Here is a 13,038-nt window from a genome sequence, read left to right on the forward strand (position 1 = left end):
AAAAAAACATACAATCAGAAGAGCATCTTTCTGTCCCACCGTGGTTGTCAATTCAACGTGAAGAGTCTGAAGCAGACTGCAGCTGTGCTCTGCTGCCTATAGGGAGCCCTGGCATTGCTTTCCACGAGTGAACTCAATGGGCTTTGTGGCTTTTTATTATTCCCTAAATTCTTATTATCTTATATAAAGTACCTGCTTTGAATTCAAGATTTGAGGGCTGTTACTTTGCTTCTGGCAAAACGATCCATCCCTCTGACCAGATGCGGGTTGCCTGTGCCGGTGCCAATGGTGTCCTACGCAATTTCCATTAACATGATTTTATGGTCACAATTGATTTCGCGGTAGCAATTAAGGGAAAGAAACATCAGGTGACAATAAATTGGTTTACATAAACCGGAAAAAAAGCCACTCCAGGGTCTAAGGGATCTTCTGCACTTCACAATAAAGTTGAAACCGAGTTCAACAGGGAATGTCTTTTTTTTAGAACGTGTACCTTGATCAAACGGCCGAGCATATACTGTAGGGCGGGTTGGGAGCGGTGGCCGATTGTTGAAAATGTTGAGAGAGAGTTGCCTATCGTACATGGATCATATTGCGTTGACATACATTGTTTGGAGACTTTTTTTTGGCTTTATGGCAAGGTGCACGGCAGTGCAGAAAATAACGTAACGTTTTCCCCACCCCTTTTCCTTCCTCTGTTCGGTGTCACTCGCCAGGGCCAAAGCCAAATTCATGGCTTCACAGTGTGGAGAGAAAAAATCATGAACGCATGCCTCAATACAGTGTTCAACGTCACAACACACTGCACCACGCCATTGTGTTACCTGACTGATGCTTAAGTAATGAATCAGATTTTCCATTTAATGTCTGAGTTGGGTGGTGCTATGGTGTCACTTCTCTGGAATGTGATAACTGATAACTGGCTGTCGTGAGGCTATAAATCACGCCTGTGTGCAGGTAAATTATATTGCCACCATTTGTACCACTGAGTGGATCACATTCCACGTGCGATTCAGCCAGTTTCACCGCAATCTCAAGCGAGCTTGGAGCAAAGTATTCCGAATTTATTTTTTTAAGCACCTACACAAATACATAAAAAGGGTGCACAGTCACAAATCATATCATTTTCACACTCCAGGTCAGGGCTGGAGTTGTGCCACATTGTCGGAGGTGCCATCCTTCTGATAAGACATTAAACTGAGGGGCCTCCTGTCTGTTCAAGGTGGACGCTAAAGATCCCATGGCACTTTTTGAAAGGATAAGGGAATTTCTCCTGTTGTCCTGGCCAACCACCCCCCCAAATATAATCGGTCACTTGCTTCATGGCTGTTTGTGGGTCGTTGCTGTCTGCCAATTGCCTGCTACGTTCAGCCCAAAAACACATCGTCATTTAACTATCCTGTGAAGCACTTTGGGATGTGTCCTCCTGACAGGAAAGGTGCTATACCAAATCTAAGCGTTATTATTATTGTTACACTATTACTAACTCTACTATATATAAATGCCCTCATAGATGTGATGATGTGTCACGAGTTGAAATTCACGAGGATGAAGCAAAGAAAAAATCCGCATGCCAAAGAGTTCTTTAAGTTATTTCCCTTTTGCGCCAAACCATTGGAGTCCTTGAGAGATGTTCCTCTTGAGAGGTTGGCCTGAAAGTAAAAAAAGCGGGAATGAGTGGAGGTGTATTACAATGGATACGCAATTGGTGGACCGGAAGAACCCAGAGGGTGGTGGTACAGGGAATGTCATAAGACTGGGAAAATGTTACCAGCGGAGTTCCACAAGAGTCTGTTTTGGGACCTCTTTTGCTTAATATTTTTGTAAATGATCTGGAACTAGGAGTCGCAAACTAAGTTAGCAGATGACGGCAAGCTAATGAAGGTGGTGGTTTGCAAAGCTGAACAAGATAGGTTACAGGAGGATTTGAATATACTTGGGACTTGGGCAGATCGGTGGCAGATGAAATTCAATGTGGAGAAATGTAAAGTACTTCACATGGGGACAAAAAATCCTGGAAGTGACTATAATTTGAACGGAAGGAAAATAATATGTACGGAAAATGAAAAGGACGTGGTGGGTCCTGATTGACAATAAATTGAAGCTCTCCCAACAATGCTCTGGGGCAGTGAGTGAAGCAAACCAGATGTTGGGATGTATCAAAAGATCAATAGGAAGTCGAAATAGTGGGGTAATCCTGCCACTGGATAAATCACCGGTGAGACCATACGTAGATACTGTGTATAGTTCTGGTCGCGGCAGTACGAAAAGGATATGGGAGAAATCGAGAAGGTACAGAGGAGGGCAACCAAAATGATTGAGGGAATGGAAGGACTGGACTATGAGGAGCGACTCAGTAAATCGGGTACGTTCACACTGGCAAAGAGACGATTGAGAGGCGACACGATCGCTGTCTTTAAGATTCTAAAGGGGCAAAACATTATAGATCATGACAGGCTGGTTCAACTTGTCCAGAATTGTAGAACCAGAGGCCACGGCTTGCGACTGGAAGAGGGAGATATTCAGAATGAACCTATGCAAACACTATTTCAGTGAGTGAATAGTAAACCTGTGGAACAGGCTCCCCAGGGAAACGGTTGAAGTAGGTTGAAATGTTGATTCTTCTGAAAACAGATCAGATCATTTTCTTTTAGGAAATCACATTGTGGGATATAGTACATAGGTAGTTTGGGACATGTGTGCAGGCGCCCGCCAGAAAGGTGGAAGATGAACTAGATGGATCTTGGTCTTTCATCGTCCAGCATTTCTTATGTGGAACACTGCATTTTTGTCAGAGAATTCCCCCCCTTTTATAAATATAATATTGTTATATTACAGCTCAGGTCTGAAATGCTGTACACTGTCCAGCACCTTGGGACATCCTCCTGACATGCAAGGCTCTATACAAATGTAATCTTGTTGTTGTTAATTGTGGCATTGGGAGAAATGTCCACATCGTATGTGGCAAGTGTGCCTCTCTTGTGCGTTTACGAGGAAGTTAGACGTACACATAATGGAGAAGGGAATAACAACAACATCAAATTACATGTATTTAGCGCCTTTCACGTCAGAAGAAAGTCCCAAGGAAGGAATAGAAAGATATGGGAGAGGAGAGTAAGAAGTGCAACAACAACAACAAAATTACATTTGTATAGCGCCTTTCACGTCGGGAGGACGTCCCAAGGTGGGTGGAGACTCGGGTGGAATATGACCAAAGGTGCGGAGTAGTGGGCTGTATGACCTGTGTACGTGCCTTACAGTCTATGTAAATCCTTGTAAACCTATGTATCGTAGGCACCATCTTTGGAATGGTGCATAAAGAAAGCATGTACCTGAATTCTGTGGGTTAACTGTAAACTGAAATATTTGCATTCAGATCTGTTGAATGCCTGAAAAGGGTCTGACAGGAACATTAGAAGCTTTAAAGGCTGTTCAGTGAATCGTATTCTTTCAAAAATAAATCATTTCCATAATGCTTCAAAATGTGTCTTTGGATCAGTTGGAGTCAAACTAAAGCCGTCGGACAGCTTCACTAGAAAATACTGAATTGATGTGAGTTGAAAAGAGTTGTGCCGTTTCTTGTATTGATGTGACATAAAAAGCACTTTGCATAAACACAAGCAATGTGCTATAACTGCTGCATCTGATTCTCTGAGTCTGAAGATATTTGACATTTCCAGTTAAACAAACTCCTTTGAGGGGGGGAAAAAAAAATTAAAATTCTGCGCACATTTATACCTCTCTAATCAAAAGGTGGACAGCTCCATCACAAAATAGTGCTGTATCAACACAACTGTTTACAGAGGGGGAAAAAAAACATACATAGTGAGTGGTCATTCGCCAATAAAAGGTGATGTTTGCGATCAGACCAAATGCTGATCTGAGTGAATTGCTTTTTGCGTCACTTAAAAAATACAAGAAACAGTACTCTTTTCAACTCGCGTGAATTCAGTATCTTTTATTGATGCTGTCCATTGGCTTTAGTCTAACTCCAACCGATCCAAAGATGCACTTTGAAGCATTATGGAAATGATTTGTTTTTGTAGGTGAGTAGCAGAGGTACTGAAAACCTTGGGATAATGAATACAAATTTTATGACTCAATGTGGTCTAATTTATTGTTGTGCTAACCATTGGGGGTACACACGTGCAACACAGGGAATTACATGTGGCCTTAACCACAGCATATAACGATAATCCTTGCATTTATTGTTATTATTATTATTTGATATAGCGCCTTATCACGTCTTCGAGACGTCTCAGTATATAATTAACAACCAGTGCAAAGGATTCCAGGATAAATTCAACAGGTGAAAGTGAAAGATGTCCTATGACGACGTTTGAAAATGTGTCCCTCTCCCTCCACCCACCTTGGCTTCCACCCTCGGTCCAGGTGCCCATCAGCACTGCGAAGCACTTTAAGATGTCTCCCCAACATGAAAGGCACCGGGTGAATGTAAATTGCATTGTGCTGAAAAGTGGAAGGGGGAGTTTCTTCTTGTATAGTCACTACAGTTAATGGAAATTAGTACCGAGTACTTTGAGATGTAAAATGTAAATTACGAACGTAAAAGAAACTAATTCGCATTAGTCACACACTTTTTTGGGTGGTGAATTGTAAAAACTTGTAAAACCATAGTAATTGCAAGTGTCAGGTGGGCATTTTCTTCATATTACATAGAAGTTCTCGTTGCAGTGGGAAAAAAAAATCCCTGGCCATAGTGACTGGTCTGGACTTGGAAGGGTAGACTCAGCTCTTGTTAACCCTGCAAGCCAAAGCCCTCACGGGGAGGGTGGTCCGAGCTGGACAAGCAGTGGAAAAGCTTGGCCAGACAGCGCTTTCAATGGAAACCTGTGTGGAGATTGAGTGGTTAAACTAATTACACTCCAGAAATACCCCAACGCACACGCTGGCATCCCCAAGCCTGGAGCCTTGCCAGTCTGCACTAATAACCCTCCGGAGTAAGCGTCCCGCCGGGGAGAGAGTGCGCATTCCGTTCCAATCCCCGGGAATTTCCACACGTCGGTGAGATAATAATACTGATCCTTGCATTTAATATAACGCCTTATCGCGTCGTCAAGACGTCTCAAAGCGCTTCACGGGATATACCGTAAGTCGGATTTCCTGTTTATTTTCTGTGGGCGGAACGTGGCAGACAGTTGGCGCACAGCAAGGTCCCACAAAGAGCCACGGAGCAAGGGAACAATTTTATTTGGGGGCTGGGGGCGGGGCGTGGGGGTTTGGCCAGGACATCAGGGGAGAGAAATTCCCTTCTCTTTTCGAATAGAGCCGTGGGATCTTTAACGTCCGCCTAAACCAGGCCGGCGGGATTCGGTTTGTCCTCCCTGTGAGCTTTGGATCTTCTGCAGGGTGGTGGCGGGTTTCCTCATGTGTCAGACTCCACGCTGTTTGGGCACTACTGATGATTGGCTCATCGGCGGAGTCTGGAAGGGCAGACCAGCCCCTGGGGTCGGGGAGTCATTAACCCTGGAAGCCAAAGCCCTAACTGGGAGGGTGGTCCCGGCTGGACAGGCAGCGGGAAAGCTTGGCCAGACAGCGATACCAATGGCCAAGCTATGTGCGGTCTTATCTGGTTAGACTCCAGCAGTTACCAACGCACACTCCGGACTCCCAACCCCCCCCCCACCCACCCTCCCCCCCCCCCCACCCCCCCACCACCCACCCCAAGCCTTGGCTCTCTCGCCCAAACCTGCGCCTTAATACCTCCGGGATTTCCGGGATTAGGTAAACGGCACGGGTGCCTCCGGGGAGAGGGGAGGGAGAGAGAGAGAGAGAGAGAGAGCGCATTCCATTCCAGCAAATCGATCCCCGTGTGGGTCGGGGTCCGGGGAACATCTCAGCTCGGTTCGGGGGCACTCGAGCGAGAAAGGTGGCGGGTTGGCCTCCCCGCGCGCGAGCGCCAGCGCGTGTCGGACAGACACCCATCGGGGGCCAAAACAACAATAATCACACACCGGTCTCACTTGGACTTGACCCACAACAACAACAACAACAACAAATAACCTCCAAAGTGCCAGACAGTCACAGACAGACAGACAGACACACACAGACACACACACAGACACAGACAGACACACACACAGACACAGACACACACAGACAGACACACAGACAGACACAGACAGACAGACACAGACAGACAGACACACAGACAGACACAGACAGACACACACACACACAGACAGACAGACAGACAGACAGACACACACACACACAGACACACACACAGACAGACAGACAGACAGACAGACAGACAGACAGACACACACACAGACACATAGACAGACAGACAGACCCTGCAGCTCCCAGAGGCTCTAGGACCCAGGGAGATGGGCTGGTGGTTGGTTGGATGGGAGGAGAGGAGGAGGAGGAGGAGGAGAGAGGAGAGAGAGGGAGGGGGGGGGGGGGAGGGGGGAGATGACTGCAGTCAGTCAGAGAGGTACAAAGGCAAAGAGGTATTTACCTTTAATTCCGACCATTGGGACATTTAAACCACAAACACTCACTGACTCTCTGACTCTCTGAAGCTTCAGATGGATTCCACCTGAGAGGACAGACACAGACACAGACAGACAGACACAGACACACACACACACAGACACAGACAGACACAGACACACACAGACACACACAGACATAGACACAGACACACAGACACAGACACACACACAGATACACACAGACACACACACACAGACACACACACATAGACACAGACACACACACAGACACATAGACACACACACACAGACACATAGACACAGACACACAGAGACACACAGACACACAGACACACAGACACACACACAGACACAGACACACAGACAGACAGACAGAGACACACAGACACACACACACAGACACACACAGACACACACACAGACACACACAGACACACACACAGACACACACACACACAGACACACACACAGACAGACACACACACAGACACACACACACAGACACACACAGACACACACACAGACACACACACACACAGACACACACACAGACACACACAGACACACAGACACACACACAGACACACACACACACACAGACACACACAGACACACACACAGACACACACACACACAGACACACACACAGACAGACAGACAGAGACACACACAGACACACAGACACAGCACAGACTGACGGACGGACTGACGGGGGTTCGGGATTCCCGGGAAGCGGTCGGAGCGAAGGTAACATTGTGTCACCAAACACTGTACATTGTTTCCCGTCTGAGAGCGTTTGGGGGTTTCAGGTGGAAATGGGGGAACAGACAGTTACACACAGACACACACACAGACAGACACACACACAGACAGACACACACACACACAGACAGACAGACACACACAGACACACACACAGACACACAGTCACACACAGACAGTTACACACAGACACACAGTCACACACAGACAGTTACACACAGACACACACACAGACAGTTACACACAGACACACACACAGACAGACACACACACAGACAGACAGACACACACACAGACACACAGTCACACACAGACAGTTACACACAGACACACACACAGACAGTTACACACAGACACACACAGACACACACAGAGAGTTACACACAGACACACACACAGACACACACACAGACAGACAGACACACACAGACACACAGTCACACACAGACAGTTACACACAGACACACACACAGACAGTTACACACAGACACACACACAGACACACACAGAGAGTTACACACAGACACACACACAGACACACACACAGACAGACCCACAGACAGACACACACACAGACACACACAGACAGTTACACACACTGATACAGACACACACACACAGACACACACACAGACACACAGACAGACACATAGACACAGACACACAGACACACACACAGACACATAGACACACATACACACACACACACAGACACACAGACAGACAGACAGACAGACACACAGACAGACACACAGACACATAGACACAGACACACAGACAGTTACACACAGACACAGACACAGACAGACACAGACACAGACACACACACAGACAGACACACAGACAGACACACAGACAGACACAGACAGACACAGACATACACACATACACACACACAGACACATAGACACAGACACACACACAGACACACACACACTGACTGTCTACTGTATCTGTGTGTGTGTGTGTGGACACTGACAGCCTCAGCTCTCTCTCTCTCTCACACACACACACATATGTATATATATATATACACTTCCTGTTTCAAATAAGACAACAGCAAAAAAAATGATATCGTCTCCTATACAGAGAGATTTATATATATATATATATATACATATAAGGCATTTGGTTCAGATGGCAGATAACCTGTCAAAGCAGAGCAGGGAACTGGTCCTACTCTGGGTACCTGGTGTCACCAGCTGTGATGGGGAGGAGAGAGGAGAGAGAGAGAGAGAGAAGAGAGGAGAGAAAAGAGGAGAGAAGAGAGAGGAGAGAAGAGAGAAGAGAGAGGAGAGAAGAGAGAGGAGAGAAGAGAGAGAGAAGAGAGAGAGAAAAGAGAGAGGAGAGAAGAGAGGAGTGAAGAGAGAGAAGAGAAGAGAGAGGAGAGAAGAGAAGAGAGAGGATCACATCACATCACATCAGATCCTCTCTGGATGGAGAGATTGCTTCATCCTGGCTGGGATCAAAGCGCAAGCCTGCAACACAGAGAGAGAGAGAGAGAAAGAGAGAAAGAGAGAAAGAAAGAGAGAGAGGGGAAGGGAAGGCTGAATTGTTTTACATTCAGTGTTGCGCAATTTCTTGCTCGTTTCACAAATGAGGAGCCACCTGCCTGCCCTGGCTCTCTAATAATAATAATATAATAATAATAATCCTTGCATTTGCTATAGCGCTTTTTACGTCGGGAGGACGTCCCAAAGCGCTTCACAGAACACACTGTAAAGTGAATTGACTGTATGTTTGTGGGCGAACGCGGCAGCCAATTGCGCACCGCAATGTCCCACAAACAGTCGTAGATTGAAAATGACCAATTTATTATTGTTTTTGGTTTTGGAGGGATTATTATTAGGCTCTGTGTGGAGTAAGGAAACTTGCCCAAGGTTTCGCCCTCTGCCTGGAATTGAACTCAGGTCTCTCACTTGCAAAGCGAGTGCTCTAACCACTGAGCTACAAGACTACAGGACTCTGTGGCAAGGCGAGGCACCCACTGCAGAGAGAAGGGTGGGGGTGTGTGTGCGTGTGGGTGGGTGGGCGTGTGCGTGCGTGGGTGGGGGTGAAGCCTTCATGTGCAATTGGTTATTCATAGCACATGTTCCCATTGAGCTGCCAATGCCCCTTCACTCATGTACCTTCATTGGGAACATTAGCCGCACAAATCAATCCAAACTATTCTGACAATACAGGTATTTATTATATATATATATGTATATTTAAATCCTAATGCAGGACATGGTTACCATCAGGCAGGGGAAGTGTGTTTGCTGTGGAAGGAAGGACTTTTGCTCTCTCTCCTGCTTCTTATTTGCACTTGGCATTTCTTTTTTTTTGATTGTACTTTAAACCCCCGAAGGTTTTCGCGTGGTAAGGTTCAACAGTTCCACGTTGCTTCGGCTGTGTTTTATAACTTGGGACTCAGACGTTTATAATTGGGTTGATCTGCTGGATGTTTTTCGCCTTCTTTTGAATTATTATAATAACGACACCTTGCCACGCGTTTGTCTTTGCCGTTGAGTCTTGTGAAGCCACGCTGCTGTGGTTGAAAAGGTGCAGTTCCTGATAATTGTAAAGAAAGGTGTGTGTGTGGTTTTTTTTTTCAATTAAATTTTGCTTGGGACTGAAACACGATTTCAGCATCAACACAAAACACAACAGTTGTTATCGCGGTCTGTGTCCTTTGGTCCTTTGGTCCTGAAATAGTTATTTGTGAGTTTTGTTGGTATCGCTTCACATTGGATTGTGTTTTCAAAGCAGTTATTGTGTAGGAGGAAAGGATTAGGGTATTTTGAAAGCTCAATCAGCATATTTCAGGACACACACACACACATATATATTATATATATATATATAGCTGCCTATATTATGTTTCTCCAGACGTCTGTGTAATGTGGAAACCCAAAAAGAGCAACTTGCAGTTTTTTTTCCCCCCTGCATCAGCGAGGTCAAGCCGGCCGTGTAAAGCTCTTGGAAAGTGTCCTGTTGTCAAGTGTAACCCATTCCTATCTTCAAGTGCATTTCTTTGTGTGCTGCCTTGAAGCTTTGTAACTGCTCCAGTCAGCAATATGCCGGCTGAGAGAGATAGAGTGATGTGCTCGGAATTTGTAGGAGATTAGCTGGTGACGATCACAGACCTACAGTGCAAACTTTGTTGGGTGAGAGAGACCATGGGTTTGACGAAAAGGTTCCAGTTTTAAGTCGTTATTATTTTTTTTTATTGGTTATGTTTGGTTGTCTGGTTATTTCCTTGTGCAGAATAATACCAACTGGACTGGGAATTTCACCCCTTCTGGTGTGGAGGTCAACAGATGAGTGTATAGGGAATTGTCTGAGGGCTCAGCGGTGATCGGAAATGGTATAAATCCCACCTTGTTTCAGAAAGCGGTGATGAAAAGGTCTGGCCGGTTGGCCTGATCGAACATGTATTTATTTTCCAACAAGGTACAGCCTCGGCATATATCTTACTGTTATCTCAGCTTTGTCTCAGTCGATCAAGTGAGATGTTGCTAGCCAAGGAACGAGAACATCCTCCTGAAGACCCTTTAACCGCCCAAGAAAGAAAAATGTAGCCTTTGCCTTGTGAATTGAAGTCATCAATGCGTTCGGTGTCCGAGGTTTACTGGGTTTGTAATCTTTGGCTGGGTTGCATGTTTATGATCGAGTGAGCTTCGGGATAAGGAGATGGTGGGTGTTGAGTGGGCCCTTCGTGATGAGACTGAAATAGTCGGACGTCAGAAAAATGCCCCTTTCAATATCTTATTACCTTCTGAGCGGGTCTAACGATGTATTTCCATCTCCATGGCAATGACATATTTTAAAAGACGAATTTTTTTTAAAACCCAAACCTTTTTGGTTGGATTCATCTGATATTCAAATGTATGTTAGAAAAGTGAAACAGATGACAGCGCACTGTGTGGCCTAGGGGATAAGACACCTTGATAGAAGCAGGTGAGGGGGGGGGGAAATATTCCCATCGACTGATGTAGTGAACAGGAGTCAAAACCTTCACATTCCCAGTTTAGCTCCCAAATCCCTTACTTTTTCCAGGTACGTTCCCACAGGTGAGACACTGCATTGGCGCCAGTCGCCAGCAATATGCTTCTGGTCACATTTTTTCTCAGGATTTAACCTCTCTTGAGATAAATCAAAAACATTGTCGATATTTTTTTTTCTTGGGAAGGATGGGGTGTGGACGGGATGTGGGTGAATAAATATTAAAAAAGGACTTTTAATTCGCGTGAAGGGCGTGCTTGGAATAAAACCATTGGGCGCTTGACATGTTGGCAGACGGAGTAGGTATGTTTTGGAATGACTTTTATTGGAGCTACAGACAAGAGTAAAGGTTGGTTTGATATTGGTGTGCGTAACACCTCAGGCAACATCTCCACATTTGGCCCCTTCCACAGCATCAATTTATCGTCTGCCAAAAAAAAAATATGGCACGTTTCTGATCAGCCCCCAAAAAAAATCCTTTTCTTTTGGATGGTAGAAAGCAATTTCTATTTTTTTAAAAAAATTTAATTCTGCTGCCAGGCATCTGAACCAACCTGCTTGGCAACCTGCTTTCATAGGAATCATCCAGATGTATTAATCATAAATAATTGTTTGCGTGTTTATGTGGGTGTGTATGTATTTCGGAGGGAGTTGTGTATTTTGGAGGAGACACAGCCTTCCTTTGTAGAGAGCGTTGAGGTTGCAGGTGTGGGACACACACTCTCTGTGTCTCTCTCTGACTGGGGCTCAGATGTTGAGTGAATCTTCACAGAAAGCAGCACCTCTAGATTTACTGTGGCCAGAAACAGACGGACAGACAGACAGACACAGACAGACAGACTTGCTTGTAAGTCGCTTTGCTGAGGGCGAGGAAGGAGATAGTTACTTGTGAACTTGTTCAACATCCACTCACTCACTAACTCACTCACTCATTCGTTATGTGAGGCGTTTTGAATTCATGAGCACCTGCTATTTTGGTGCGTGGTGGCCATTTGACCCAAGGTGGGTGGGTGGGTGGGTGGGTGAATGGTTTTCATTTACACCTCTTTTTCTTCTTGCAGTATTTCTTGACTGACCGATTCATTGACCGATTGATTTCTTGATTGGTTGTTTTCTTGATTGATTGATTGATTGAATTGATTGATTTCTTGACTGATTGATTTCTGGATTTGATTTTAATTTTAACCCCTTCAACGCCGTGCCTGCATATCCTTATCAGGAATATCCTCCCAAATCATTGCATCGGTGGAAAATTGTTGTGTTTTCCACGAGGCAACGAATAAGGATCAGCAGTCACCAAAACGTACAGTTAAAAGAATCATAACAGATGAAATACTGCCTGGGTGGAAGTCTATGTGTCTGTGTTCTCTCTCTCCCTCCCTGTATGTGTGTATGTGTGAAAGACCTTATTATATTGGATTCAGGGAGTCCAGAGGTAGTCATTTGCAGTGTGATTCTGCAGCCTATAGGATGGTGATGGTTTGAACCGAAAATTGCAATGATATACAGTACAGACACACACACACACACGCACACATACAACATACAGGCTACAGACAGACAGACAGACAGACAAGCACACCAGAGAGAGAAACACAAGAGGGACTGACTGCCTTTCCCTGTCATCTGGTGACCATTCGCTGGTGAGGTTGTGACTTGCTCTTCAGTCAATGTGAGCGTGTGTGTTGTGTGTGTGAGCATCCTCGTTTGGGATCATGGGGAGTGGAGGCTGAGGTCCTATTATTATTATTAGTAGTTTTTTTTTTGCATGTGATGGAGCAGGAGCTGATGAAGCTTCACTGATCTC

At 45.4% G+C, this 13,038-nt stretch overlaps 1 protein-coding gene across 1 annotated transcript in view; it reads left to right on the plus strand.

Moving 5' to 3' along the window:
• The first annotated feature begins 7,126 nt into the window (after positions 1-7,126).
• ccser1 (coiled-coil serine-rich protein 1) overlaps positions 7,127-13,038 on the plus strand; it is a 444,926-nt gene continuing 439,014 nt past the window's right edge. The window contains exon 1 of the mRNA XM_042337524.1: positions 7,127-7,229. The gene's annotated coding sequence lies outside the window, so the exon portion shown is untranslated. The remainder of the gene's footprint in view (positions 7,230-13,038) is intronic.

Source organism: Callorhinchus milii, unplaced genomic scaffold (assembly GCF_018977255.1).
Source record: "Callorhinchus milii isolate IMCB2004 unplaced genomic scaffold, IMCB_Cmil_1.0 Scaffold1, whole genome shotgun sequence".
Taxonomy (NCBI): domain Eukaryota; kingdom Metazoa; phylum Chordata; class Chondrichthyes; order Chimaeriformes; family Callorhinchidae; genus Callorhinchus; species Callorhinchus milii.